The sequence below is a fragment of the Anser cygnoides genome, chromosome 6 (assembly GCF_040182565.1).
Source record: "Anser cygnoides isolate HZ-2024a breed goose chromosome 6, Taihu_goose_T2T_genome, whole genome shotgun sequence".
NCBI classification, from domain to species: Eukaryota; Metazoa; Chordata; class Aves; order Anseriformes; family Anatidae; genus Anser; species Anser cygnoides.
This window is the reverse complement of record NC_089878.1, coordinates 42,259,031-42,286,524: the sequence shown is the minus strand read 5'-3', so window position 1 is coordinate 42,286,524 and position 27,494 is coordinate 42,259,031. Positions and strand designations below refer to the sequence as shown.

The window sequence follows — 27,494 nt, the reverse complement described above, 5'->3', positions numbered from 1 at the left end:
TTGGTAGATGTAAGTAAAATTTAGACCAAACTACAGAGGTGTCTTATAAGCAAAACAACATGTGCTTTAGCCAAATACAAGATTATAAAAAACAGTGACATGCAGTCAAAGCAATTTCTGTTGAAACTTTGTGTGAACAAATGTTTGGACCATGGACTGTATTCTTCTAGGCCTCAACTGTTAAATCACTCCTAGAGGAGTTTTACAAATTCCTAGAGCACTGACAATGTTCTACAATTCTATAACTGCTTAAAAAAATTATAGGGGTTTAAGAGAACGTTTGACACCATAGACTATTTGCTGTGATGACTTTGGATAGTTACTGTTGTATTTGAATGTTTGTTTGCCAACTGGAGCTGATTCTTCCTCAGTTTTAGAAAATGTATTTAAACTTTGGATAGTGTGTAGAAGGTGTTTGTGTGTATTAGCATATTTAAATATTGGGACCACAGTTGCAAAAAGCAATTTTTTAGTATGCATCATATATATTATAGCTAAAATACAATGATTTACATATTAGATGAAAAAATTGAAGCACATCTCAAAAAAAAAAAACCAACACAAAAAATTATTTTTCTGTATATGCTTTCTACATTTTAAAATTGGAATTCTGTATTTGCATAACAGGTTTTTAAGTCCCAAACTGTCTGAAACAATGTCAAAGGTGCTGACATGAAATGTTTTTAGAGGAAGAAAATGTTTGAGCAAGGTTTTGCAAGCATGTTGTTAAAACTTTGTTAAAAAAGGAGTTTTATTTTTTGTGAACACATAGCTCCTCTTTAAATAAAGATTTGTCTTGGATGTATTTAAAGACACTTTTAGCAACTTTAAGAGAAACTTTCTTCAATGTAGTGCAGAATTTTAGAAATGGTCATGCTGTGAAACTACTAGCAAAAGTGTTTAAGGTGCAAAAATGGGTTAGTTAGTTAGCCAATACAAGTTCTTTCACTTCTTTGGGAAGTAATTGTTAGCAGTGCAGTAATCCCAACTGTTATATGAATAGTACCAATTTCCTGTGAATTATGACTTAAAAAATGGTAGTCATCTTGAGGACTAGGTTGTTGACATCATATTAAATGGAAAAAGCTGTTATCCTAAAGACTTAGAGTATTGCAAGTAAGTGGCAGTTAAGTTCAGTTAAATGAATGTTTGGCTGAAGTAAGAAATAAAAATGATGAAGCTGCTTATGTCCTGTGGGGCTTGCAGTAGCTGAGGCACGGAGTTTGCATCTACTTTAGAGAAGGCCTATTGCATCTTTACCCATTTAAAATAAAAAAAATAAAAGCGAACAGCAAAAACTACTGGATTTAAACTATCTTCTAATTAACTGGTATTTTTGTTACTATGAAAAATGTTTTGCCCCACTTACAGTGAATAACAGTAGTCAGAGAAACCTGAGATTAAATTTTCTTTTTTCTTTTTCCCTTCATATTCTAGGCAGATGCCAAGTTTAGCACACTCCTACAAACAAACAAAGCCCAACCTTTCCCAGAGAAAAATTGTTAGAGAAAGCAGGAAAGTAATCATACGTGTCTGCTTATCCAGTGAATATAATACTTGAATTGTTTTATATGTAAAAGTTTGGCTTTGTGTGCACAGTAGTCGCATTGTAGTTCTTAATGATGTCAGGTACCATCCCAATTAAAAAGCTAATTTTGATGCATTAAAATGGTGTTAGTTAAAAAATGAAACACTCTGGAATGCTGATTCTACATAATGTAGACTTTTGAAAATCTTTAAAAATTTTTGTCTTGGATGCAGAGCCTTGGAGCTGTAGATTAACTTGTGTTTATACACTTTACTATAAACAGGTTGATTTCAGATTTTTTTTTTTTTTTTTTTATGAAATGGGACAAGTAATTTCCGATAAAATCCAGTGGCTTGCTATTTACACAGGAGATTCCTCTGTGGCCCTTTCCCCTTTTAAGTGCTTGTTGCCAGTACATGTACGATGATATGATCACACTGTCTGTTCACCCTTTTGTCCATGTGCTTGTTCATTCCATGTGGTAACTTCAGTTTGCAATTCATTTTCAACCATAATTGAAAGTGGGCTGGACGTTCAAAGATATATTTCTACAGTCTTGTAGAAAGACGTGGAGCTTTTAAACCTGCCAGCTGAGGAAATGGTAGGCAGGATTGGTGCTACTTCTGCTCTGCCCAAAGCAGTTCTGATTCATCAGCATCTGCGTGCTGTCCTGCGTGTGTATCTACTCTGTGATCACTGTCCTTGCCAGGTGGCTTGTCTTTCTTGGGCAGGGTCTGGTTTATGGCAGTATGAAAGTACGAAGGACCATCAAAGGAACACTTTGCTCATAGGAGATTTTTTTTTCCTCACACCTCAAAAGTTGTATGCCTTTAACAAAACCTGTAGTAACTGCAAATTTATTGTCTGTGGCTTTTGCTTTATACCTTTTTACATGTGTTATGTGTATAATAGAGAATGTGGATACTAGGTATTAAGGTTTACTTTTTGGATCAAAATACTTTTTTCAGATTACCTTTAATTTGTTGTGATTTTTTAATTAAAACATGTAGCTGACTTTTAAGTAACGTGATTAGAATGATAGTTACATATGTAACTACAAATAATAAGCAATCAAATATTTCTGTTGGTGAAATTTCCTTAGAATCATTGTTATATAAGTTCATGTGTATTTCTTACTGTGGGCACAGATACGCTAATGTGAATCACATTGATTTGTTATCTTTTCATTCCAGTTGTACATAAGAGAACAAACATTTGCATTGATGTGTAAAACACAAACTTGCCTTTATATGACATGTGTACACAGTTTTCCATAGCTTTCATTTCAGTTGAGGATTTTTCAGAACCACAGTTTGTGTGCTTAGCAACTACCTGTAAAACTGACTGTGTGGTTAGTATATGGACAGCTGATTGTGGTTTCATCAATAAAAGCAGGATTTATTATTATTACTTTAATTTAGTTAAATGTAAATGAAAATCACAGGGTTTAAAAAGTCATGTAGCAATTATTTAATGCAAGTGAAGGTTTTTTTTTCTTTTTTTAAGTATCCTGGACTGGGTTTCAGTGGAGCGATAGGTCATAATTGATTCATTTCCAAGTTCTAAACTGTAAACCTGATTAGCAAGATTCAGACCTGTTTGTCAGACATTAAAATGCCTGTGTGAGTAGCAGCTTTATTACAATATAAATTACACTGGTTCATGCATGTGGCAATGACTAACTGCTGTTGATGTTAGAGAAGGAGTCGTCATACCATTGCTGAAAAACAGGTTTCAGTATTTAGATTACAAAAGTTAGATGCAATTAGACTGGTATATTTAACTAGTTTCTAACAGCGTAAGTATGAAAGAAAAAGACTTCAACTTTACAGGACTTTGTTTTTTTTAACAAGTCATTTAAATTACCTCCCCCTTTTTTTTTTTTATTAATAGCAGCCAATGAAATAATCAGACGTAGCATTGTTTAAAGAGTATGGTCTGATACATTTTCAAATTTCCTGTGGTTTGCTTTCTGAGTTGTTCTTTATGGGACACCGAGAAACACCAGGGGTCAGATCATAAGGGGTTTGTAGATAAACTGAAAGCAGGTGAGTTAAGTTTTAAACAAATGTAAATCTTTAACATCTTTACTTCTAGAATAAAACTAGTTTGTTTGTGAAAGAAACTTTGTTTATATCAGGCTGGATATCAGGAAAGAGGTTCTTCACTGAGAGGGTTCTCGTGCACTGGAGCAGGCTCCCCAGGGAAGGAGTCACTGCACCAAGCCTGTCGGAGTTTAAGAAACATTTGGGCTGTGCGCTTAGTCATATGGTGTGAATTTTTGGGTAGACTCGTGTGGTGCCGGGATTTAGGCTCGATGATCCTTAAGGGGCTCTTCCAATTCAGGATATTCTATGATTCTGTGACAAAATTATTCCAGAATGGATTATTATAAAATAGCTACATTTTTTTTTTGTGTGTATCCAGATACTCAGATGTTAAGTGATGACTAGGATGAGATTTAAGAAATGTTTACCGTTTCTACTGGTGTTCGTTCATGTTAGAAGTCCTTTGAACTCCTTTAACAGCAGAATTAAATCACTGCTAAACAGTGGTAGAAGTTTCATCCTTTAGTTCAAGCTCCAGCCTTTAAGAAGTGAAAAAACAAAGATATTCTAACAAGAAACATTGGATATGTTCAGAATACCCCCAGCTTGCGACTTGCGCTCCATTGTGTTCTACAGTGATCCCTTCCAACGCTTTTAGTGCCCTTTCTTTGCAATATTTTCTCTTTCTGTTGCTGGGCAGACAACTTTCTTTTACAGGTTCACAGATTATCTTGTCATCCTTCGCAGAAACTTGAGTCAAAACTCTGTTGTTACTCTGAACCTGAAAACTTGCAGACCAGGAGAAAGTACTTGTAAGCATATTTTTGCCCAGAAAGAGTAGGGGAGCAGAGAGAAAATCATTACAATTGTCTGAAACACAAAGCTATAGTTCTTTTCATCAAGTGATCGTTCATGAAGTCTTCAGACTTGCTGTAACCCATGCTGTACTTTGCTTCCTGTTATCAGAGGCCAGTCCATTGCTGTTGCACTAGAGTAGTGAAATTAAGAAATGAAGTTAATACATGAGCAGTTTGAAGTTAAAATTTGTGGCTACCACTAGCTCTTTATTTTTAGACTTACTTTGTGCATACATAGTTCACCACTTTTTTTTTTTTTTTTTTTAAACTTGCCATTCCAAGAGGGCAGTTCTCTTGTGGCCAAGAATCACATCATCACTTCATCAAGATGTGGCTGCTGGGAAAGGAGAAGGGCGTATGGGGAAAAAAAAAGCAACACATTCTCACTCCTGTCAGCTGAGACCATCATCGCTCTTGTGTAATTCTCAATTTCTTTCGACTAGTACAAGACTAAATGACTAATTTGCTTTACACTTCCAACTTCCATGAAGTCTTGTAGTCTGTTTTGGTTCTACAACGCTGTCAATGGTTTCTGTTCAATAGTACAGCAGAAGAAGTTTTCCAATAGCATGGAGAAACATCCGTATGCAGTTTCTGTTTCTTTGAGTTAGTGGTTACTATAATTCCTTTTGCTGTGGGAAAATCCTAACACTATTTTAAATATAGTTAAATATGTGTTGAAAGACAGAATTAAAATTTGTCAGAATGTGGAGTTCTGTGACCCGTTCTGGGCTCCCAGGTACGAGGAAGATGCGGAGCTACTGAAGAAAGTCCAGTGAAGGCCACAACGACAAAGAAGAGGGACTGGAGCACCTCTGCTATGAGGAAAGGCTGAGAGAGGAGGGACTGGTTAGCCTGGAGAGGAGAAGGCTCAAGGGGGGGTCTTATCAGAGTGCGAGTTCTTCATAGGAAGGAGGCAGCAAAGAAGGCAGGATCGGGCGCTTTTCAGTGGTGTCCAGTGACAGGACAAGAGGCAGTGGGGACAGAGTGGAACAGGAGGCTCCGTTTGATGATCAGGAAACACCTGTTCATTTTCACTGTGTGGGTGACGGAGCACTGACACAGGGTGCATGGGGAGGTTGTGGAGTCTCCTCCTTGGAGATCTTAAAACACCCATCTGGAATGTGGTCCTGGGTGCCCTGCTCTGGGTGGCCCTGCTTGAGCTGGGGTTGGACCCAACAGAGCCGGAGGTCCCTACCGACCCCAACGCATTCTGTGAGGAAAAGTAGGCTAAATGAGTCCAACTAAGAATGAATCAGTTGTACGTGTAATATCTTCCTAACCTGGTATTACAGAGCCATGGTGTAAATGACAGTATTGGCTTAAGTTAATACAGTACGTGATGGCTATTTAAGAGAAGGGAAGTCTTTTCTTATCAGAAATACAGTTGTTGCGTGTCTGTTGATACTTGTGTAGCATGCAGATTCATGCATCTGACTCCGGTTGCATGTTTGCTTCTTGGTTTTCTCAGTGCCTGTATTTTGCTTGCTGTCAGGGGATGAAGTTCTCTGTTCCACGGTGTTGCGTAGTAGGCTCAGCTACTTAACTCTAGCAGGGTTTTGTGGCTAGGAAGCCCCCTGAACCGGATTTCACCCACCAGCGTGGGTTTTCTCAGGTCATGTATCTTACACCTGTGTTTATCATGTGATCTGATAAATCAGCTAAGTATGCCTCAGGGCTCTTGTTATGTTTCTTGGCAGTTGGGGGCTAAACAAATGAAGGTGTCCGTTTGTGCTATCATTTTTTTTCAGTGATACGAGCTTGTATTTTGCATTTGATAAGATTGATGGATCATGCATTGACCTGTGTGAAACTTTTTATTTTTCTCCAAAGTGTAATTGTTAGTTCAGAGTTGGTGTTCTAGTTTGATAAAAACATGTTTACTAGTTTCATTTTTGATGGTTGTAATTCCACCTTTTAATAATCAATCTCTATTTCTTCATATATAAGGAACATACAAAGCGATATGTAAGCATACAGTGATTTTGAAAATAAGGAAAATGAGTGTTTAACAAGGTAGGGAACAAAGGTAACATTCAAGTTAGTCTTCCAGCTTCAGTACCTCTTTTTGGTCATGCAGTGAAGTTCAGAAACTAAATATACAAAGAAATAAAACTGCAGTCTGTCAGTAATAACACCTCATTTTTACATCTTTGGTTGTTTCAAAAAGTAACGCTGCCTTCATTACACATGTAACTAGGAAATGTACTGTATGATTCATTATCTTGTAATTTTCACTGTGATTAATAAGTGCAGCCTTCCAATCTAAATGTAGTAGAGACATAAACCAGTACAGTTTGCTACAAGATTTGTTACTTAAAATATTTTACTAAGCACTATAAAATGGGAATGAAGATGGAATATTTGAATTGCAAAAGGGTTATTTTATTGTCAGCTTCTTCATGTCCTGTTATATTTTTCTTAAGTATTACTAGTGTTTAGCTTATATTAGTAGGTATTTGTTAATCACAACTCCCTGTCTCACTCAGATGTGAATGTGTTTCTTCTGTAGTAAAACCAGCAGACTACATGGTTCTTGAGGACAGAACTGGAGACTATATATCGTGAAATACAGAAGAGGGAATCTGGCAGTATGTTCTAAGGATTATGCAGTATGTAAAAGAAGTGTTGTGGTCTGTTCTGTTTTGTGTGACAGATGGCAGTGCAGGAGCCTATGTTTGTTACCTGGAAAGGAAAAGCAAGAGCTGTAATCTCTAGTGTTAAACAGTTTCAATTCTCTGTTGGTTGGCCCGCCAAAGAATATGTGTGTTTGCTGAACTTGGTACTGTGCTGACTTATTTTGTGGTGATAGCAGAATATTCCAGTCCCTAAAGTAGTACGCTCTTGTACCTAAAGAAGATAATATCTTGGGTGAGGGAGTACAGAGTCATAATAGATTATTTGTGATCTTTAACCTGTATTTGTAGGCAAAACCTGTCTTTCAATTTCTAAAATGATCTTATGGTTAAGTCAATTCACGTTTTTTTCCTGCTGTGCCTGTAAAAATGTGTGTAATGATACATAGTATATAGCATCATATTAACAGTATATAAGACTGTTTCTTTTGAAGACAGTTTCTTTTTTCCTAATAGTCCTCTGACGAGTAGGTCTTTAAATATTTTGCACCACTTTTTTTTTTAAACGTTTCTGTTGTGACTTCTGTTTTTGAGATTTATGAAAATACATTGTGTGCTTCCTGCTTCAGATCATGTAACTTATGTATTTCATCTGAAAAATGTTATTTTTTTGTATGTATCAGGCATCAAGAGAACAATTACAAGTTACAAGTACCTGTAAAAAAAAAAAAAAAAAAAGTATCTGTGTTTCTGTCTTAAAAACACTGCTTCTCTGTTAGATTTAGATTGACTCTCTAGTGTGGGACACAATGAGGGTGATCTTTTTCCTCGTAAGATACTTTAGGCTCTAAGTGGCAGCTGATCATATATGTGCTTTCAATGAAATATTGAGAATCATAGACACATTTAGGTTGGAAAAGACCCATAGGATCATCAAGTCCAACCATCAACCTAACGCTGTCGAGTCCACCACTAAACCATGTCCCAAAGCACCATGTCCACATTTGTGTTTCAGAAAAAACATGTGTCTCCATCCCCAGTGGTTAATTTTTAAGACTGAGGGAGCTGTGTAGTAGTGTGTTTTTTGTTGTTGGTTGTTTGTTTTTAATTAGTTGGATTCCCTAACAGGGCATCATTGTTTTTGTCATTGATGTGGAAATATGGAGAGATGAGATCTGGTCCAAAGATGTTTAAATGTGGCTCTACTTGATAATCAATAAACTTCCAATTTCAGTTGGTTAAAATGCTTTTTCTCGCATTTGGTAATTGATCTCATTAGGGAGGATGCAGGCTGTTTCTGTTCCTCACATCAGAGGGAGCATAAATTTAAAATTTTAGAGATAAAACCATTTTCTTTGTTAAGGACTTAAGAATAAGATCTTTATGTGAAAAGAAGTAGCTTCTAATTCCAATTTTCGGAGTAGGACTCTAATGTTTCCTTATGTGCTTAATTTAATCAGGAATCAAATCTGTATTTGACACCTCATCCAACTGTGTTATCAGAAAATTTCAGCACTGGGAGACTTTATAAAAGTGACTTACCAGTCTTCCAACTATGATGTCTCAACTTTGGGCTGGTTGTGATATTAAACATGTCTAACAATAAAGTTACATACATTAGCAGTGAGAATTTGCAAAAAATGAAATAATTTCAAACTATTTCTATTTACAGTTCTAAGAGCTATAATAATAACACTGCAAAGAGTAGTCTCACTGCATTCCTGTACACTTCTTCCCCTTTTCACATGCAACATGTTTTAGTTTCCCTTATGTAGCCAAATTTATTCTCAGTTAAAAAAAAAAAAAAAAAGTATTTCCTCCCTTTCTTTCATATATACATAAAACATATGTATAATTTTATCTTTTCCTCCTTCCTTGGACTGGCTTTTTTATCCTTGTTTTTTCTATTTTCCCTGGCTATGTTTATGTCTGTGTGCTTACTGTTTTTTAATAACTGGGCATATTTTACGTGATTAATGCAAAATGCAGTAAAGTTTGGTTTATCACTGGAGTTTCTGGCTAGTGGTGCGATATGCAAAATAATTACTTTATATTTTCGGCAGACGTGAGTGTTTATGTTAATACTGAAGTTGAGTCTTCCTGTTCCATCCCTGTTTGTTGCAGTTGATGAGATCGTAGAACAAATATGCAATCTCAATATAACAGTCAATTTTTAAGCAGAGGAGAAAAATCAAGTCCCTCCTAATGCATAAAAACTTCGGCTTCTTTGTCATTCAACTCAAAGCTGATGATAAAATAACTATGAAATGGTAATTCCTTTACCAGAAGAAGAATTTCGTAATTCTTTTCACCTTTTTATCTTCCATTGATCACGATGGCAGGAGGAGGAACATTGCTGTATTTTTCTGACTGTTCCTCACTTCAATTTGTATTGGCATGGCAGCTGGAGTTGTTAATCAACACATCCCCACTGGCTAGAGAATGGCCTTGACATCATTCTTCTTATATGTCACATGTATGGAAGTGACACGCATGGGAGGTTATACGGAATGGCCAGCACTTTTTACTCATAAGTGTGGCTGGCTTATCTCTGTAAGTGCCGAGTCAGAAGCATTCTGTCATGTCTGTGCAATGTGGGAGTCAATGAAAACTAATTAAGAGATGCAAAAGCCTTTCAGCATTTTTAGATGGGTTTTGCCAAAAGATCATTTTTTTTCAAGTCTTGAGTCTCTATCAAAATTCCTAATCATGATGTAGACCTTCTTGTTACTGCTGACATCGTTGCTTTCATCTATCATAACAGTGAAAGGTCCTGATGTAGAAAGGTTCATGGCCTAACAATTTCTGATGTGCTGACAGAGCTTTGATAAATAAAGTCTCAAATTTGGAGTTAAGCTTTTGTGGCTTCTTGCACTGAAAGACAACTAAGCTTGTTCTTCACATAGTTTTTATATAGATTTTCAGCATTCGGAAATCAGATTATGTGTAATTGTTCCAGTACCAGTATGAGAATTATTAATAACATTTTAAAAATATTTGAAAATGCTCAAAGAAATCGATTTAAATTCACAAAGGTTTAGGGGGATAGATAACAATTCAAAGACTAGTAAGGAATATCTGTAGAAGGTGTTTACTTGACCATTATTAGACAGTCTTATCTATGTCTACGCAAGTGGATCCCTGTGCCTAGAGAACTGAATATGAGAGATGTCTCCAGCTATATAGATCAAATTACTTTAGTAAAAGAATAAGGAACTGTGTTCTAAAAGCCTCAGTCTTACAATTGATAAGTTTATAGTCTCTGTGTGCAGTGTTTATAGTCTCTGTGTCCCAGTTTATAGCCTCTGTGTGCAGTGTTCTACCACCTGACGGTCTGACTTGTGTGTTTCCTCTATGTCACAGGTATAGTCTGCCTGCTGAAGAAAGCAGGGGTCAAAGGGTTTCTGTGGCTTCTGATTTAATAAAGTAGTGCTAGCGTATTCCCAATACAAATGTGGCTTTTTGAGACTAGGACAATCATAAAAATGGGCAACCTCCATATTTTTCTGCTCACAAAGTGATTTCCTGATGAAAACTAGAGAGGTTATGTATGCAGTCTGTTTCCATGGAGATCTTTGGAAGCTGCATGGACGTGGTCCTGGGCACTCTGCTCTGCATGTCCCTGCTTGAGCTGAAGTGTGACCAGATGGACCCAGATGTTCCCTCCGACCTCAACCGTTCTGTGTAACTGGCCTGACCAGTGTCATGCTTTTTTTTTTTTTTCTTCCATCTGTGCTTTGCTTTCCTTTTTCCAAATGTTGGTCTTTTCAAATTTTCCCCTTAGTTTCTTTGTCCTTTGTTTTATCTAACTTTTTATGCTATTGTTTCTTCTCCCCTCTTTATTTGATATTTTTAATCATTAATTGCCCAGGAATTTTTTTTGTGTCATTTATGAGTTCTACAGATTTGAGACATAATTGTGGAGCAGTTTTGTTTTCTGTGTTATGGTCTAATGATACCTTATCCAAGAAAAGGTAGCAGAGTAGATGAGTAATGTTTAACTGTATCAAACTAAAACAAGAGATTTTCATGTTTAGTGCAGAGGAACTTTCCTTCTGATTTATTTTCATGGAATTTGCTTACCAGCATGGTTGTATTTAGCCTTGCAACCAACAGTAACTTCTCTTGATTTACTTGCAACTATATTCCGAATTGCCGTTGGTGTGAACAATAGCTTTGCAAGGTGACTGGCTACTCATTGGTCTTTTTCATCCCTTCAGTTCCAAGTGTTTCAAAGGAAACCTAACAACAAAACAACCAAAAGAAACAGAAAAACACCAAAACCAAAAAGACGTACAATGACTCCCTCCTTGCATGAATTAATTAGAAGTTTGTATTTAGTTGTCAGTTAACAAAACTTACTTGTTTTGTGTACTCATGTTAATAGAAACTTCAGAGTTGACTGCATGCGTGTGTTTTCCTTAAGTCTCCCAGACTACTGGAATTTCACTGCAGTTGAATTCATTCCTTTCATGTTCTCTCAGTTTTTCCAAAGTTAGGATTTAGGTAAATGCCTTCGGTCCCTGCTGCTTCTAGTAGTTTGTCAAATGTAGGTGAAGAGTGCTTAGTATGTGATACAAGAATAGTTTTAGTGAGAAAAGAGGGCATTCTGTGTGAAGAGATGTTTGGTTGATTTTTCTTCTTCAAACCTTTATGAACGTCCTGATAAATCTTCATCTGGAATACAGCATCTTTCTACTTCTTTTGTTCCAGGATTATTAATGTTCAAGGTAAACAAAACTAAAATAGGTGACAAGAACAGACTGTAAGGAATTCAGAAACTTACAGGAGTTGGAAGAACTTAACTAGTTTAAGTTTAACATGACTAAAAATTGAGAGCTTGCATGCTCCTGCCATCTAGCCCACAAACTAAAAGAAAAACAGCAATGTGTACTTTCATTCTGCAGTAAGTAGACTGAATGAAAATTGTTGGAGTCAAACAAATGGAGTTAAGCTGATGAATACTTTCAGGCTGAAAACCTGGAGTACATGAAGATGAAAGGAGGAGGCTGAATTTCAAGATGGTGTTTGATCACTTACGAAAAAGATTGCGTGATGTGGAATCGCAATTTGATTTGATCTAGGAAGTCCTTTCCAGTCCTGATGCTTAATGCTAGTACGCTGCTTTATAACGCTGGGGAGGTTGGAGGAATTGCAAGCAGGTAGATCCCAACTATATAAGTTTTTAAAAGAAATTTTACCCAGAATCTAAGCTATAAGAGAAAGTATTTGGTTTCTAGTACTTAAATATTCCTCATGCCTACTAATGCCCAATCTTCACTAGCACTAATAGGCATATTGCTGAAATCTGCTACTGGAATATTACTGAACTCCTGTTGAACTACCAGATTCCAAAATCACAAAGAATATTTTTGCTTTGGCAGATAGCTTCTTTATAACAAAAGGCTGTTTCAAAGGTTGATACATATTGAGCTGAAATAATTGGTATTTTTGAAACATCATCATCGGTTCTCTACATTGTCTGTATTAACTTGGTCAGTACTGTTTACTGTTCCGTGTTGTTTTTCTTATCACGTCATGATTTTCATATATCTTACTAATCAATTGAGGCGAGTCCAGTGTTTTCTGTGGTGAACTTGCCCATGTCTTTTTGTATACCACTGAAATCCCAGATAGAGTCCCTTGTGATTTGGGGATGCAGGCAGTAGGCGAGTGGAAGATGGCTTTAAAAATGTTCTGTTTCTGATACTCTGTCAGTTGTCTAAACTTCCAGAGTAGACAAGTCTTGAATAACTGATGAAAACCAGGAAAAAATAAAACGTAAAAGCTCAGGTTCCGTGAACCTTTGTTTACAATGTAACTAGAAAGAGTACAAAGTCAATTTTTAAAAGAAAAAAACGTCTTTTGTAGCATGTTTATATTGGAGAAAGGAGAAAGTTGCAGTCACAAAGGAAAACTTCTCACCTCAAAGCTGTATGGTGCACTTTTTGCAGCATTTTGCAGTGTTTGGGAATCTAAGTTTTGATTTAGTTGAGAAGATGCCATTGCCAGAATGTAAACCAGTTATCCTACTCTTGCATTAAAAAAAAAATAATGCAAAGTGATCAGTAACAAAGGTGGGAATTCACTCTACCCTGTCTTCCCACTTAATTCAAACCTTAATTACCTCCATTTATATGCTAATATTAAGCACAGGAAGTTTTTTCTTTACTTTGTAAACATTGAGGTAATAATGCAGAAAAAAGGATTAGGTGACATTCAAGTTGCGTAGTTAATAGTCAAATTAAGGAAAAAAATTGCCTATCCACTTTAACTGTCCCTGCAGTGATAAACAATTTGTACACCTGTGTGTCTGTGAAGTCTATGAAACACTTTGATTGAGCTGGGTTGATAATGGGAAATACAAACATAAAAGATGAAGTTTACAGTCTGCTTCTTCAGGCGTTCTTTACATTTCTGTTCTTTCTTTTAAATATTCGACTTATCTCTACTGAGTGTGGAATGTTGACTTTCTGTTTTTTGTACCTTTAGTAGTTTATTTTTAAATTTGCAGTAGCATTGTATTTGCCTTTAAGTATAGTTTGCTTTCCGCTTTGTAATCAGTTTTAAAATGAAATCTGAAAAATAAATCAAAAGATTTTCTGATGGGCCTACAGTAAGTGGAATAAAATAAGTAATAACATGGAGAAGAAAAAACTAGTTGCTAGGAGTTATATTACTGCAGAGTTAAGTGGTACAACATGAGATTTCCATGTTCGTGTGTATGCATACTTGTCTCAGAAGAAAATATTTAGTCTGAAACAATATTCTTTGGTCCTCCTTAATACTTCCTTTTTGCACAGAAATGGTAGTGTTTTGTAACTTCCTTAAGTTCGTGCCAGATCACATATTCACTGTTTAATTTTAGCTCAATTTTCCACTTGGTATAGTATTTGTATACCTAAGTCAGCTATTTACTCTGTACTTTGGACAGTAGGACCAAAACAAGTCTGTATTCTTTTAATCAGGGAAAAGAAGAATTTTGAAATACTTAGTGTTCAATTGCTATTTATAAAGATAGATGCTTCTTTTGTGTCAAAATGTTAAATTTAAAGCTTCAGTCTTGGTGTATATGAGCTTAGTGTGAGTTTCAGTGCTCGTAGTTAATTGTAGTCATGTTTTCAAGAGCTTGCTTTATAAATAAAAGATGAGGCTCTTTTCTTGATAATTTACAGCTTTTTTTTTTTATGGTTTGTCTAAAAAACCTCAGTAAGCAGAAATTCGGGTTCTTCCTTGTGGTTGCTACTAAATAGTTCTCATATTTTCATTTTATCCCACTAGTGCAAACTCTTACTTGGTCAGCTAATGCAAATTCAGTTTTGAGTGAAGCAAACCATGAGGATGGCCTCTAGAGGAAGGAAGTAACGACCACAAACGTGTTTGCGACGATTGGTGTGGCATTTAGTTATTATAGCATATGTATGCTGGCGATCAAGTTGCACAGTGTTCTAAAAGTACTGGCAGTAAGTTTTAAACTGAATGATAGCAATGTGATAGGCAGCTATAAAATACTGAGGTAAAACCCAGAGCTTATCAAAACCCTTATCAAAAAGATGCGCTGTTATTTCTACCTCAAATACTTAACTCGAATTAAGTTATCTAATCCATTCTATTTGGGATGATCAAACTTCTTGCATTTTCTAGTAGGAGTTTAAATTAATTTTGAGTCAGGTCTGTTACGTCCTAAAAGGAGCTGCAACACTGCCGTGGCTGCGTCCTTCCTCTCTTCTGCATTGGCTTGGAAACTTGTTCAACTGCCAAGTGAAGAGTGAGGTGAATTGATCAGATGGAAGATGTCTCTCTGTGTGTAAATAGGCTACAGACTGCTTTATTGCAGTACATCTCAATCTCCGTTATAACTGGATGTTAAAGAGAAGTGTTACTGAATTCCTGAGAGCGTGACCAATATAATCAGATGGATTTTGATACTGTCAGAACAGAGCATTGGTCAGAAGTAATAACATGAAAGGAGTATTTTAAACTGAAATGCTGTCAGTTAAAATTCACAACTGGGTAAAGGAATACTTCCAGAAGATGTAGAATCTGGTTCCTGAAAATGTGTACAAAACTTGGGGCAGCTAACGCTGGTGTTTGCAATTGATGCATCTTGTGCAGAATCCTGAACTAGCTTTGAATTGGCTTGTGTAAGGGTCGCCATCAGTGTAGAGGTGGCAGTACGCAACTGCTCAGGGGCTGAAGGAAAAAGCAGTAAGTAATTGAATATTCTCCTTGAGCTGTGTTATGTGCTGCAAGAAGATGGTTAAGTACTGTTAAGCTTAGCTTAACATTGGCTAAAAATAAGCTGAACAGTAAGTAGTGATTGTAGTGTGAATATAGCCTATTTATGGGAGACTTCTCTGAGAGTTTATCAAGCGGTGTGATCTATTTTGTTTTCAACCTTGATTTTACGAGAAGCTACGTGTCTTGCTATAATTACAGTTTATATGGAGTAGCCTGAACATTGTGTTTATGGTAGCCCAGTTTAAGATCATAGAGCATACGGACGGCGCGGATTTCACGGTGTCTCCTTCCTTGCCCTCATGTGTGTTTCTTATATTGTCTTATTTGATGTCCTTTGTGATATTAGTCCTCTACCTTTTCTCCACCATTTCTTCATGTCTTTGCATATAATATGCAAATGTCTGATTAGGTCTTGGAATGTTAACCAAAAATTATCATGCTATTCCTGACAATCTCTTCTTCTGATCTAATCTTCAATCTGTAACTATTAGGAGGTTCACAGTTTGGAAGTCCAGGCTAATGCTGCTGACGTTACATCACCCTGCTGCAAGTCTTCCTCTGAGGCCCCAGGGCCCTGGATCCTGTTTTGGTTTTGCTTCAGGCCCTCAGCAGTGCTTGCACACACTGTGGCTCATTAGCTCAGCCTGCCTCCACAGGTAACCATGCTGGTCAAACATTGGAATGGGCTGCCCAGTGAGGTGGTGGCGTCCTCATTCCTGGAGGTATTTAAGAGATGTGTGGACGTGATGCTGCTGGTCACGGTGTAGGGATGGGACTTCGAACATCAGGCTGATGGTTGGACTCGATGATCTTTTCCAACCTAAATGTTTCCGTGATTCTGTGAACTGCATTTAAACAGGCAGCGGATGCTTGTTTCTTCTATAATTCCTGCAGGTGGGGTAGAAAGTATATCACACCATTTGAGATTGAATACCAACTTTAGGAGACCTTTAGTGGAAGAAGGCTAAGAAAATGTGAATGTACTTTGCTGAAATATAACATTACCCGCTGCAGTAGTTTGTGAAGTAGGAAACTGTAAGATAGACTTCAGACAGTAAAAAGTGATTTTGCTTAAGCACAGGATTTATGTTGAATTTTTTTTTCTATGAGAACGCTTCTTAAGCTGTGCAAAACTTGAAGTATTGGAGCCCTAATAAAGCCTTTTTTTCTTAAAGAAAAATTTACCTGGTTTTACTTGCAGTCATGCAGTCTTCTGTATTGCAATTTCTTAAGTGCTGATTCCAATTTCTTGCAGAATTTTCTTCGTTTACAGTTTTTTCTTTGCTTCACAGAATGGTTAAGGTCAGCAGGGACCTCTTGGTCCATCTGGTCCCAAGCAGGGACACGCAGAGCAGGGTGCCCAGGACATGTCCCTGTGGCTTCTGAAGATCTCCAAGGAGGGAGACTCTACCATCACCTCCACTGGGCAACCCATTCTGGTGCTCTAGTCACCTACACAGTAACAAAGTGTTTCCTGATATTTTGCTGGCACCTCCTGTGTTCATGTTTGTGCCCGTTGCCTATTGTCCTGGCAGTGGGCACCACTGAAAGGAGCCTGGCTCTGTGATCTTTGCACCATCTCACCAGGATTGATGGGACCCTCCCTGAGCCTCCTCTTCTCCAGGCTGAAGAGTCCTGGCTCTCTCAGCCTCTCCTCACAGCAGAGGTGCTCCAGGCACTTCAGCATCTTGGTGGCCTTCTGTTGGACTCCTTCCAGTATGTCTAGGTCTGTCTTCTCTGCTGATAGCACAGTTGTAGGGGATTTTGCCAGTAGCGACTATTTTCCTATGCTAAGTATTGCTCTAGATTGAGCATAGGGAAGAGGTGGAAAAAGCATTTCTCTTTGCTTTGCATACTTGAATATGTTCAGAGCAGACAAAATGTAACGAAGTCAGCAACTGGTAGAGGAGATGTATTGGAGCAACAGTCTATGGGCATTAGGCTGGATCTACTAGTCAAGATTTCCTACTAGTCTGTTCTTCTGTTTTGGAACTTTTGTTACCATGGGTAAATAAGTAGGCTATTTTCCGATGTAGTTGGATCCCTAGGCATCTGGATAACGTTCCTATACAAGAAAGCTTTTCTTTGCATTGGACAGTGTTCAGGACTGTGGAGGCTGTTACTGTACATTGTATTCTCAGTAAGGTAGCTGGTAACACCCTCTTGCAGATGGCAAGCTGGAGTTTTAAACATTTATTTTCACTAGCCTCTGATTTGTAGAATGTCTAATGCTTGTCTGAGAGTTTGGGTTTTGGTGGGCTCTTCAGTACCTTCAGGACTGATGGCAAAACCAAAACTTCTACCTGTGCAAGGATTAAAGAGGTAGTCAGGAGTAGAACATTGTGGTAGATTTACTCAGCTGGGCAGTTGAACTCCACCACAACCACTCTCTCATTCCCTCTCCTCAAAGGAAAAGGGGAAGAAAATATGGTGGCGAGGGCTCAAGGGTTGAGAAAAGGATGGGGAGATCACTCACTAGTACCTATCATGGGCAAAACAGACTCAGCACAGGGAGATTAATACAATTTATTGCCTATCACTAACAGGCTAGAGCAGTGAGAAACTACAACAAGACTAAAACCGTGTTCCTTCCCTCCACCTTCTTCTATGTCCTCCCTGCAAGCGACGCGGGGGAATGGGGGCTGTGGTCAGTCTATAGCGCTTTGTTTCTGCCGCTCCTTCACGGTCACTCTGTTCCCCTGCTCCACGTGGGGTCCTTCCCGCGGGATGCCGTCCTTCCTGAGCCTGCGGGGGCTGCCCGCAGGCAGCAGCTCTTCAGGAACTGCTCCCACACGGCTCCGTACCACGGGGTCCATCCGCCAGGAGCAAACTGCTCCAGCACGGGTCCCCCATGGGTGGGCGGCAGCTCCCCCCAGACCCCTGCTCCTGCGTGGGCTCCTGTCCATGGGCTGCAGCTCCGGCCCGGGGCCTGCTCCTGCGGGGGCTCTCCATGGGCCGCAGCCTCCTCCAGGCCACATCCACCTGCTCCACCGGGGGCTCCTCCACGGGCTGCAGCGTGGAGATCTGCTCCGTGTGGGACCCGTGGGTGCAGGGGGACAGCCTGCTCCACCAGGGGCCTCTCCACAGGCCGCAGGGGAACTGCTGCTGTGAGCCTGGAGCACCTCCTGCCCTCCTGCTGCACTGACCTTGGTGGTTGTAGGGCTGCTTCTCACTCCTCGCTCTCCCAGCTGCCGTTGTGCAGTTTTTTTTAATGTTTGTTTTTTTTTTTTCCCTTTCTTAAATTTGCTCTCACAGAGGTGCAGACAATGTTGCTCGCTGGCTCTGCTCTGGGCATTGGTGGCTCCCTTTGGAGCCGGCTGGAACTGGCCCTTTTCTGACATGGGGCAGCTTCTGGACTCTTCTCAGAGAGGCCTGCAGCCTTCTGCTTCAAAAATGTTTCAGTGTAAACCCAATGCTAACACACGTGCAAAATTATAACAGACAGAAAGTACTTGGGCTTCAACTTCTAACAGAAATAACATGTTTCGAACTTAAAAGAAAAAATAAGACTCTTTTCCTCCTTTCTGAATGAAATAAGCAATTGGTATCAATGCCCACATGCTTACGACTTGTAATTACAAATGAAAATCAAAAAAAATGCAGCTGTTGATATAATTGTCTACTAGATTTAAATGATTACCTAGTTTTTTGTAACTGCCTGAGAGAAGTTCTTGCTGATGTAGATGGCTGAAGTTTTGTGTATGTATATTAGTATATTTTCTTGACTTTGTGTCGTTGTGAGATAGGCCAGCTTTATGCTCCTGTCAGTGGGATGCTGTAGAAAAAAGAGTAAGGAGGTCTATTTTTATGTATTTTTTTCTTAAGAGAAGAAAGGCTTTGATGCCTAAAAAGGAAAAGAAAAAAAACAAAACATTTGACTGTAGCTTTTTTTAATATGTGGGAAATTATACATATTTGGTCAACTAAATTTGTCTATCAGTGTATCTGAAGAAAATATCCACAAGCTTTGTATTCAGTATATGTTTAATTCTAGAGAAGATATTTTTAAAAGCTGTACTTGCAAAATTTCACTGGTTCTTCCAGTAGGTCTTCCGGGGGGGGTGTTGGTGTGGGGTGTATTGGAAAACCAAGGCAATGTCAGATTCTTGCTGGTGTGGCAAGTAGTGTTCTCCTCAAATGTTTGTATTCCACAGATTGCATCTGTTACACGCTGTATAGCAAATAGAAAAAATATCAGCTGTGTGTTTACATGGGAAAAAAATTCAGGGAAGAAGGCAATCCAAGTGCTGAAAAACTATTTTTAGTTTTAATTTTTCAGTGACATGTATTGATTTTGTGTTTAAATGGAGATGCTTCTGAATTCTCATTGCATGAATAGAATTTGAAATGCTTGTGCGAAAGAGCGTCAGTAACGGAATGAAATAAGTGTCTGTATAAATGAAATTGAAAAGGCCCATTGATTTCAGTGAGGATGGAATTCTATTTGCATTTTAACAGAAAGATTCCTTTGACTTATTGTGTACATCAAAGGGGAACATATTGTAATATACCCACAGTTTAGTAAGGGTGAAATCGATGCACATACTTAAACAACTGATTTTAACCAAAGAGTGTGATTACATAACATTTGCCTTAAAGTATTCTTGTTTTAATGGCTTCATATTTGGGTATGTGAGATAATTACAGAGTTTTCAGTGTACTCAAAATATTTTATAGACCTGTTTTTTTGAGAAATTGTAATGTTCTGTTGGATGTGTCTTTGTCCTTGTAAAAGTTACTTGATGAAAGTATGATTCAGTTGATCATTAATTGTCTTCTGTTTGCAGCTTGCAAAACAGCAATGTCACAGAACTGAACGCATCACAGTAAGTATGCCATAGCAGTAAGCATTCTGATAATTTTCTGAAAAGCACAAATCATACTGAAAAAAGTAGAAATGTTATATACTCTGTGGTTTAGTGCCAGATTCTGCATCCGGGTCCTGATTCAGCAAGTCTTTTAGATTTTTAGTTCACATGTGTAATTACGTTTGTGACTTCAGTCTTAACCATTGGGTAGGTCTTTAATCAGTGCATGGTTGCACTTTAATAGCAAGTGATCACTTTTAGGTAGGAATGAAATATAAATTTGGTAGAGTGCAATTTTCGATGTCTGACTTTATGCAGTGTAGAGAACATTTAAAATGAATTGAGAGATTTTGCTAAGAGTTTTCATTCCAAAATCGATTTTAACAACCTAAAGAAATTATTTCGAATGCTCAGAGATCTAGTATAATAATTTGCAACATAGCGAGTATGAATTATCTTGTTTTATCAATAGATAGTTTATTGCACTTTTAGGAAATGAAGAATTTTGCATTCATATCAATTTACTTTTTTTTTTTTTTCATGATTAGACATAAGCACTTTGTTTCCGTACTCCAGTCCTGTGCTTTAGGCAAAGGTAATGGTGAAAACTAAAATAGATAAAAAGACAGAAAGCCCAACTAGCAATGCTGAAGTGCAACTTCTAGGCACATCTTTTTACTTTAATTGTACTTACTGTCAGACATACAAAATAAGAGAAGGAAATCTGTATAGCTTTGAAATGTTTTTTTAGGTTTATAGTTTTGGTGCTCCTCAATTAACCATCAATTCTTCATACATGTCTGTGGTGATACACCCTGAAAATTGAAAAGAAGGTAATTAACATTGTAAAAAAAATATTGTAAGTTATGTTCAATGATGAGGTATGTCACTAGATCCCAGACAATGTTGTACAGTACTGTGGAGTCTTACATTTCATTAGAGACCTTCAGGCACCCATCCTAGAGGCAACTATGATCAATAATTTTTAAATTTGCACTGACAACAAGGTAAGAAAAAAAGGCTCAATCAATAATTTTTAAATACAGATTAAAATAATTTTTAGGATTAAATTTAAAAGGCTCAGGCTTTCAAACTACTTCAAGTTTCATGCCTTCTGTACTTCATGCTTCAGAAAGAAGATACTAAAGGCACTATATGTGACTTGATACTGTATTGAGGAGAATACAGCATCTGAAGACTTCAGAGAATCAGTAAATTCATTTGGAGAGAGTAGATCTGTTAAATAGGAAGAAACGTGTTATTAAAGGTGGGAAAAAAAAGACATGAAACTTGCTACAATACAGTAGTATACTGCCTGCTCTTGTAGAGTAAGCTAGTTGTAATGAAAAAGCTTTATCTTCACAAAAAGCTGAAACCTGTGGTTTCTTTGTTAATGAGAACTTCTTTACTGAGGTGTACTGAAGATGGCACTTAACTCGAAGCCACAAATCTCAAACGAAAGACTATTATGTTCTCAGCTACCCTGTGTCTGAAGAAAGCTGTGGAACTTCCTAGAAGAAGCTTCCAGTTTTGCATGTTTGGGTTTGGGGAAGAAGTAGGATCTAATTAGTTCTTAAAACTACTGTTTTCTTGGGATTTAAAATTCTGAAATGGCTAGCTTTCTGTCTTATTTTAAAAAAGAATATGATACTTTTCCTTGAGAAGGAGATTCATCCCCATTGAAAGTACAGATACACATGACCATTGTTTGAGTTGAAAATTTATCTCTGACTTTTTGAACATTGAAGTGTTATTAGGGCCCTAATAATTTGGAAGTTGTTACACACAAGTGTAGACCCTGCTTAGAGGGACACCCATGGAATGAGATCTGCTAGATGGCTGCAGCTGAGCTCTATTACACTGTGAAACTGTTGAGATGAATACTAAATAATAATAAAAAATGCCGTAGTAGAATGAGAAGAATGCACCATAAATGGTGAAGTTGACATGAGTAAGGTTTTTTTTCTCTTTTTTTCTTTAAAGACGCAATTGGATAAGTAGAGGAGGAATTTTTACTTTGATCAATTTTCCTGTAGGCCTTAAAAATGCTAGGGAAATAATAGCCACATGTAGATCTGTTTCTCTAAACAAGCTTATTTTGAAGGCTGATCATTTGTACTAACTCAGTGTACCAGCTTATTCTGCTTGTCTTTTTATGCTTAACTGTAAGTTACTTAATCCTTTTGTGAAGAATGAAGAACATAAAATCTGTAAAGAAGAAAAAGCGTATCTTTAGTAATCTCTAACATTTTTATGAGTGCAGTCAGTTCTTTGGCTTGCAGAATATACTTTCTTTGTACGAAGTAATACAGTAACAACAGTGACATTCAAACAAAGAAATGGTGTATTTTTGAACTTCAGTGTGTATACTATTGCAAGAAATAAGTTGCTTGAGGGAGAGCTTGAAAAGATTGGAGAAAAATTCAAGTAGTATTTCCATGTACATTGTAAGCTTGTTTTTCCTCTTAGGCCATATTAAAAGTTCTTGAGGATACTAATTTCTGTCCCCACTTGTTGAATTCTTTTCATCCCTAACGATGGCTTACTTTATTGGAGCTTTGAATGGAAAAAAATAAAAGAATTCTCACAGTTCCACTTTATTTGTAGGAACAGAAATAATGGAGAATGTTGATACAGTACTTGAGATATGATATGGATAACACTATTAATTCTCTTTATAGTTTTAAGTAAACAATTAAAGACTATAACTAAACAAGTGGTTTAAGAGTAAAAAAAAAATCTGCTGAACAGAAGGCAGTGTAATGTTTAGAGTAAATGGGAAGGAAAGAAGAGTCCTCAATCTGAACAGTATCATGATGACGAGTTATTTTCATGGGTTATGTTTATATTGTCGTTATGGAAGTATTAGAGATGGTGAATGCTGCAGTTAGTAGAAGGGTCATTATGGGTGATATCTAATGTTTTGGTGTTTTTTGGGGGGAGTGAAAGAAAAAAAAGGATCGAAGAAGATGTTAAACGATTCCTAAATGATGCTATCTAAAGTAGGTAGAAGTAAGCACTTGGTAGGTTTTGAAAACCACCCAGTTTCTTTTCATGATAAGGATGTAGATATTGTCTTTGAGTTGTTAGCTAGGAGTATGAGGGTGAATTAGAACAAATTTGGAGTGGTTTTTTTTTTTTTTTTTTTTTCCCCTTTCTTAAACTTGCTCTCAACGAGGTGCAGACAACATTGCTCGCTGGCTCAGCTCTGAGCATTGGTGGCTCCCTTTGGAGATGGCTGGAACTGGCCCTTTTCTGACATGGGGCCAGTCAGGACTTGTCAGAGACTTCTGGATTCTTCTCACAGAGGCCACTCCTGCAGCCACCTTGCTACCAAAACCTTTCCACATAAACCCAGTACACTTTCTTAGTGCAGTGCTATCTCCCAGATTTGGCAGTATTTAAGTACATTATTTTATCTGCCCCCTTAGCTCTTCTGCATTGGCGTCTTTGTAGCACATTGTCTCAAAGATGTGTTCCTCTGGTTTTCCGTTGGGTTTCATGTTCCCTGGTTTAGAACCTGTCTTAAATTTGGATGCAGTGTGGTGCCCTTATTCAGATTTGATTCTTGTGTCAAACACAGAGCAGCACTTCACTCCGTTTTTGAGCTAAGTCTGTTCCATGCAGTTGCCTCCTTGTATTGTATAGCTTGCCAGCCCACTTTACCACCACTAGAAAAACTGACTGATTAGCTAGTGATAATGAGATAAGTGGGGGAAGTTGAATGGTAGATAAGATAAGAAACACCTGAAATGTATATTGCTGGCAGATGTAGAATAGAACAAAATTTTTGGGGGGTGAGAGATGTGATATTAGAGCATCAGGTGAATAGCCGTAAGTTATAAAATAAACATTCTGGCTATGTATCCATGAGTATCTGATGTTCCTAGCGTTTGCAAGGCAAGCACAAAGGTAATGCCTGAATTGGTTCACCTTTATACTGCAGTCTACCTGAGTCCTAGTGTGATTTAGCTAGGGAAATTCTAGGGCGGTAGTATATTTGGCTGATGAAGAGACATTTTTTTCTATATGGGTTTTGAAAAATATTCTTGGCTTAAATTGAGGATATGCTTTGAGTATTAAAAGCAGCTTGAACAACAGTAAATGGTGGGCAGAGTGCAGGTAGATTGGCAGAGAAATACAACTAATACAATTTATGAAGTATCTGATGCTATTACTGATAGGATAGGAAGAGGTAAAGGCATAGGCAATGAGGAAAAAGGATAAGAGTTAACGTTGAGCTTGTATAATACACACTTTACAGAGATTGTGATATAAATTTTTATAAAGATGCTTGCAAGTTTTGTCTAGTGCTCAAATATTTTGCTCCCTTGTATTTAATACATTCAGGGTTTGTATGGCAGTAGTGGACATCTAGCTGTGAGATTTTGTGTGTGCATGTTACTCCTGTGGTCCAGTTTCACTGTAAAATCAAGTTGTGAATTTGGAGGTTTAAAAATAACTCTTGGAGAAGCAACATTTAACTGAATTTCCTGAAGACTCCAAAAGTTGCGATGAAGGAATACATTCACTAAAGTAGTCTTCTGACAGGTCAGCTGGTAGAATGTATATTATACTTCAGGAATGTTTGTGTGGGAGTAGTGTGTATAAATAACTAAATAAAAAACTGTTTTGTCTGAGTACCTGATTTTTGTATGAGTAAGGCAAGATTATCTTTCCTTATTTTGTCCTAACTCTAACCTGGGTTTTTATTCTTTTTTTTTTTTTTTTTTAAATACCAGTTTGTGTATAGGTTAAAGAGATGTAGAACTGAAACAGACAAATGTAATTTTGTTGATTTCAGTGAAACTGATAGTTTATTCTGCACGGTGGTCTTGTTTAAAAAAAAGATCTTACTAGGCATGTTTTATTTTAAAAAATAAATAAATTTAGATTTTATGTATGTTATAAAAGCAGACATTTTAAAATCAGATTTTTAACTGCTTTTTAATTTTTTTAATACTTGAAGGATTTTTTTTTCAAAAAATTATTTAAAAAACAAGTACAGCAACAGAAAAGACAATTTGGAGTTTTAATTTTGTTGTACAGTTCAGAGCAAGTAAAAATGGTACATTAGAGCACAGCTTAAACGCTATCGGTTTAATAAAGCGTGAGTTTAGAGCTTGTAGAGGGGTTATATATGATCTGGTTTAGACGTATTACAGAGGTGATGTCAAGGTGAAAACAGACTTACGGAATGGTTGGAAATCATTGATATTCTGACTCTGAGGCTGTAAATGGCACTGTGACAGATGGAGTCTTTGTCAAGGAAGAAAAATGGCAGCTCTGGAACATCATAGATGTTTTTGCTGAGCGGCTCAGCACACAGGCTGTGACCTTCTAGTGTTCAGGAGTTCCTGGTGTGCTTTAGTAAATTGTCTTCTACTTTTATTCACTACAAGCAGATAAATAGTAGTCGTAATTCAGTACAATTTGGGATATTCCATAAGCTTGCTTTATTACAAGATTTTAAGTAATGTTTGAAGGTTGCATGCCAATTCTCCTTGAAGTCCCCAAAACAGCTTTTAACTACACATGTGTTAATAATTAAAGGCACATGTATCTGTGTGTGTGTATATACAACTGCTAGTACAGCACTCAATGTTAAAATAATATACAAACTGCGAATTCGTTGTAATATGTTTTTAAACCACAAAGAGAAACAGTAAACTCAACATTTTTAGTTTTTACATTCTGTTTGTAGTGTCTGTATCTATGATTTTCTTCAGTAAAATACAGAATTTTAAGATGTATTGGAGAAGCTGTTTCTGGTTAGTTTAGAGAAGACAAATACGGTTGATAAATTCCATCTCATTTGTGAGTTCATGTTTTTCTTCTTTGATTAAAAAAAAAAACAGGTATTTTTAGCAGTCGTCAGCATCTGATTCTCTGTATACTGCTGTTATGGTTTTGTCCATATTCTAATCTGCTTCGCTTAAATGTGTGGGGTTGCGTCAGTACCTACAGAATGAGGGCTCACCTTTATCTGTAGAGTAATTAATTAAAAATGTGCCAAATAGTGAAAGTTAGGTTTTGATATCCTATACTTAAGATACATGCACATTTGTCTAATGTAAACAGTTATATACCAGAATCATATATTTCATATGTACAATAGATGTGGATGTCTTAGAATCTGTTCTCTCAGTCAATCACTTGGATTAAGATTGGTTTTTAACACTTCTCTATAATCTTAGCATCCATATGCTCTGGGTAGATACTAATAAATCTACTGATCTCAGTTGAAGTAGTATATAGTCTTGAGAGCCTGTAACATCTTGTAGAGGAAATGCTCAATTGGACAGCGAACCTGTATTATAGGGTAGTACGTTACTGTTAAAAGTGCAGGCATTACACAACTATAACCTGCCAGCAGTACTCTTTAGCCTACGGGACAATTGTTAAAATTATAGAAAGCCGTCACTGTTCATAACGGAAGAAAATGACCTAGCACTTGTAAGGGTTAAGGTTATTCTATTCAAGTCTTTCTTTCAACCCCTGAAGGTTGTGCAGCCTTTGCTCCTGAAGATAAGCCCACTGTAGTTAACTGTGTTTCTATCTATTCAGTTCCAGTCATTTTGAGACAGAGCATATTCGGCATTTTTGCAGAAAGACAGATGCTTTGTAATTGAAATTGAAGTACTTTTGGTAGTGTGTGATCCAAAATAGTCTTCATACGTCTTTTTATTAGAACATGATCATGCACAAATGAGAGTAAGACAGCCTCATACTATATATGCCTGGAAGTTTATATTAGATAAATGATAAATATATCTAATATATATTTATGTATGCTTCGTTGGGTTAAAAAATGGTTAGGTGGCCGGGCCCAAAGAGTCATGGTGAATGGAGCCAAATCCAGTCAGAGGCTGGTAGCTAGTGGTGTCCCCCAGGGCTCGGTACTGGGGCCAATTCTCTTCAGTGTCTACACCAATGATCTGGATGAGGAGTTTGAGCGCACCCTCAGTCAGTTTGCAGACAGCGCCAAGTTAGGAGTGAGTGTTGATATGCTCAAGGGTAGGAAGGCTCTGCAGAGGGATCTGGATAGGCTGCACCGATGGACCGAGGCCAGCTGTACGAAGTTCAACAAGGCCAAGTGCCGTTTTTTTTTTTTTTTTTTTTGCACCTGGGGCACAACAGTCCCATGCACGCTACAGACTGAAGAGTGGCTGGAAAGCTGCCAGTCGAAAAGGGACGTGGGGTATCGGTGGAAAATAGTTCAATATGAGCCAACAGTATGCTCAGGTGGCCAAGAAGGCAAATATCGTTCTGGCTTGTATCAGGAATAGTGTGGTCGGCAGGACTAGGGAATTGATTTTCCCACCTGTCAGCTCTGAGGCCACACGTCGAGTACAGCATTCAGCTCTGGGACCCGCAATATAAGAAGAATTCTTAGAATGAGTCCAGAGGAGGGCCATGAAGATGATCAAGGGGCT

General features: G+C 37.5%; 1 protein-coding gene across 19 annotated transcripts in view; it reads left to right on the top strand.

Moving 5' to 3' along the window:
* The window catches only part of BAZ2B (bromodomain adjacent to zinc finger domain 2B), a 142,822-nt gene that overhangs the window by 23,186 nt on the left and 92,142 nt on the right, over positions 1–27,494 (top strand). For 5 of the 19 annotated variants that reach the window (XM_048054006.2, XM_048054008.2, XM_066999067.1 and 2 more), the window contains exon 2: positions 20,038–20,076. The exons of the other annotated variants lie outside the window; for them this stretch is intronic. The gene's annotated coding sequence lies outside the window, so the exon portion shown is untranslated. The remainder of the gene's footprint in view (positions 1–20,037; positions 20,077–27,494) is intronic. 19 annotated transcript variants of the gene reach the window in all.